Genomic DNA, 4467 nt, shown 5'->3' on the forward strand with positions numbered 1-4467 from the left:
GAAGAACTAATAAGTTGGCCATTTCTCTCGTGTACGTTGGACACTCTTCAATAATAATAATTATTAATTATTAAGTAATAATTAATAATGATATGGATTCTCTAATCATAAGACAATCATGGGTAAGGCGGCAGATATAATTTAATAATGAAAATCACAATATCTAACAATTATACCTTGAAATGTAACGCTTAAGACAGAAAAGATAAAAAGCACTAAGAAAAATAAAAAATTTGAAATTGTAATCATATTTACCTCTTCATAAGGGAATAGAAGTTCAACTTCAAGGATAAATTTCTCCATCTTCTAACTGCACCACTTACAGATATGCTTCTTGTTGAACGACTTTTTTTCAACATGCAGAAGAATATTCCTCAGATGCCAATATCGTTTGTTGTCTTAAATTTTATTAGGTTATTAAACACATTAAATAAATAAATAATCAGATGTTTGTATTGATATATATATATGTATTGATGAATACAAAAAAATATTAACTACCATCATCCAAATAAGAAATGGGGTTAATTATATTCAAATGGTTTCACAATAAATTAATATTTTCATGTTTCCCAGCAGTTAAAATCTAATTATTTTTATTATATAATCACCTGCGCATTATTTTTAAAATCAGTTGAAAATCAGAACAAGGGGATTTAAAATTATTAGAATGGTAACTTGGCTAAGTGAGGCATTGAAGGACTTACCCTAACATTACAGATGTGACTTCAGTATATCATTCGATTCTGGCATTTCTCGCTCTTGTAGGAATGACTGAGAAACTATGCGAAACAGGAGGTCTGCTCGGGATTTGTGCAAGGTGAGATGAATACAGGCTTCTAGCGATTACTGAGAAGCTATTTAAATTAACAGCTAGTGGTCTAATATTAAAAATAATAGCTAAATATATTATGACTCATCAATACTAATATAATTTAGTTCTGACGATAACATAGTTGATAGAGTTTTTAAAAATTTGTAAAAAAAAAAAAACATAATTGAAGAAAAAGTCTAATAAACATTTTTGTTTTTTATTGAAAAATCATATATTCGTGAGATATTGAACATTACTCCATTCTACTTTTCATTGTGTATGGAATGCTTGTTCTCAATTCCTCCGTTCACTATCCTAAACACTTTGTTAACGTCGCTCAGATTTTTTTTTGTAACATACAAATATCGTTGCCAAAAAAAAAATAAAGGAAATGAATTCCACTTCTCATAAAAAAATGATGAAATAATTTTCAAATAAAATAATTAACTTAAAAAAAAACATATTTTTTATAATTAATAGTTTGAAGGCTATTTCAATAGAAAGTATCCTTGCTAAGGGTGATCACTGGTTACATTTAATATTATAAAAACTCATACAGTTTGCTGTCTTGTCAACTAACATTCTTCAACTGATACTTGTTCGAGCCTGGCCCGCCGGAGGTAGAACAGACAGTAAAGTGATAGAGGAAGGATATACAAATACTGTCCGTATTGCCCTATGCATTCAATTCAATCTCACAGAGAGGTAGCAGGTTGCACTGTATAGACGCCTTCATAAACATCGTTGCATAAATAAACGAGCAACTGAAACACTTTACGCTATATGTTTTCAATCATACATCATGGGTTGGCTGCAAAATGCTTTATTCACTGTACTCGCTAAATAGGAGATGGGCTCTTCATTGTAGATTGTATATAGTTTTTTATTCATTAGTTGTCGCGGTACACTATTCTGTGTAGTGTTTTTACCAAATTACTGTACGAAATAATATATCGATGATTTTATTCACGATATTTTTTACAACTTTTTTTTGTTTAAAGAATTATCAATTAATTGCCGTTGCAACTTTCACGAAAATACTTAAAAACAAAAAAAATGTATTCAAATCGTCTAATTCTATCTCATCCCTTTTAAGAGTGTTTACTGGACTGATCAATATGGCGTATATTTGCAACTCAAAACAGTTGGGGAGCAGTTCGCAATTTTTTTGAGTTCCTCCAAGGATTATATTGTCAAAACAAGTTTCCATTAATATAAAATTATCGTATAAAATAAATGAGAAAGGGGGTGAAGTTGATAGTTTTCCGACCCCTAATATATCAGAAATAACGATACTATTTCCCGGAAAAGCGGCCACTCAATTATCAACCCACCAAGAAGCCTATGGATATGAGTATCATATCCATTTAATAGAATGAGATTCTAGATTCCTTCTAATACTACGGATACTCCACCTTATGGTGTACCAAATCTTCAGCACAATGAACTTTTAGATGAAGAACGTTCACCATGAAATATATAATGAAATAATGTCTAGAAAAATTGAGATTAAATCAAATAAATATGTAAAGACGTAAGAAACTAGTTGTAATATTTCATGTAGAATTATAAAAGAAGATAACAATCCACTAGCTATTACCTAAAAGTAGTTATTTTTTTAGAAAGGGGTTTACTTATGCTTCTAGTCAAAGATGGGCAAAAATTAACTATAGCTAAAACTAATTGCTAAAATTGCCATGGACACGACCCTTATTCATGAATGAACCATTGATAAATAAATATCGTATCCAGAACAATTTCAGCTATGAGTTTCATAGTTACCCAACTCTGCTTCTAGTATAGTTACCATGTCTCGCAAAACGTCGTACCAAAGAGATATAACATATTTTAGACGGGTAGGTGCCTCGAAAGTTTAGCTAAAATATCTAGATGAGAGTGCCATTTAGCTAAATTTTGTTAACGTTTTCTTAAAAATGGCCTAAACGATTCTCATTAAACTTAGTATAAAATGTACACTTAAAAAACATTAATATCAGTAATGTCTAAAATAGTTTTAATCTTCTTTATATTAAATGATTAACTATTTCTCATATTTAGTAGTAATAACAAAATCTTACTAAATATGAATACGAAACAATTTGATAATTAACTAAAGAAAATAAATGAGAAATGTTTTCCTAGGCTGTATACAAATTTCCAGTGATAATATAACTAACATAGATAAGTGGAGAACATAGAGGGGTGGTGTGGCCAGCAAGAGCGTTAAGGTTCCTGTTCTTGATAATTTCGAAACATTTTTGAGCTCATCATTGAATGTGCAATCAATTTAATTGAATTTAAAATATTTATGTCTTAATTAATTATATTTCTAAGTTTAAACTTGCTTTAGTTCCATTACAGGGCATTCAGGCGTTTTTTCCTTGACCCGCTCTCAGTGACGTCAGCGTCACAACCACCATGTTTTTTAAAGCGGAATAGGTCTGGTGATATATTGCTTTTCTTTCTCCTTACATTGCTTTCAATCGTTTGTTTGAAGCTTTTCCTTGAAAAAATATGTATATATATAAGTCCTGTTCTGTTGAGTCAATTTGTCTACCCATTAATTTCATTAAAAAAAAAAAAAAAAAAGACTGTTGATTTGTTTGTGAAAAAATATTGTAGCGTGATATCCGGACTAAGAAATAAAAACAGAGAGTCAAAAGTATTTATTTTATTATAAATTAAGAAACGATCACAATTATTTCATTGAAACAGTCTCTGCATACTCGGTAACCTTTTTTCACCCTCACGAACATCGTTCTTGAACGGACAATCAAATTGATCGGTTATCGATTGTTTCTTGAACGAATGAGATAACCTTGTTCCAATATTTGTGTGTTATTATGATAATTATTATTCGTCCATTTTATAACAGTTTAGCAACTTATCTCTTCAATGCAGTGGATTGGTGTATGTTCTATAATTTATTATTACCGTATTGTATATGGTATAATATTAAACATAACGCATATAATTATACATTCATATTATTTAGATTCAATCATGATTTTCTGCTACTTCGTACGTAACTAACCTACCTTGCTTTAATATAGTATATATTTGCATTATGTTATAAACAGATTAAAAGGTGGTCATTTACACCATTGGAGTTAGGGGAAAACTATAAAATCTACCTATTTAGTAGAAATAGAGGGAAAACTAATTTTATCGCTCACCATTTCCAAAATTCTACTTTAGTTTTAAATGAATTTTATTTATTACCATGATAATTATGAAAAGGTTTGAAAATTGTAATTCAATTTTTAAAATATAGATATTCTTTAATACACTAGCCATGTAAATAAACTATTAACCACTTACCTTAATTGAAATCTCTTTTTCATTGATATACCAGATGATTATAAACTTTAAAAATCATAAAAACTTGTTTTTTGGAGTTAATGCTAGTTCTAGTTTCTAAATTAAGTAGCCTATTAAAAAAAAAGTTTACATGGTATTTTTAGATGAAACGAACCCCTGCGCATAAATTTCATTAGTTGCCTGATTCTTTGAAGCCCTTTGAATCAGGGAGTTCACGGCGACCTGTTTATACCCGACCCGCAAAACAATTAGTAGAGTCCACCAGCACATTTTTTTTCCGCGTGGCTGTTTCTGCTATGCTATTTTTATGTGACCTTTAAAATTTATATATA

The sequence above is a fragment of the Halyomorpha halys genome, unplaced genomic scaffold (genome assembly GCF_000696795.3).
Source record: "Halyomorpha halys isolate HHAL.00 unplaced genomic scaffold, Hhal_1.1 Scaffold937.1, whole genome shotgun sequence".
Lineage (NCBI taxonomy): Eukaryota > Metazoa > Arthropoda > Insecta > Hemiptera > Pentatomidae > Halyomorpha > Halyomorpha halys.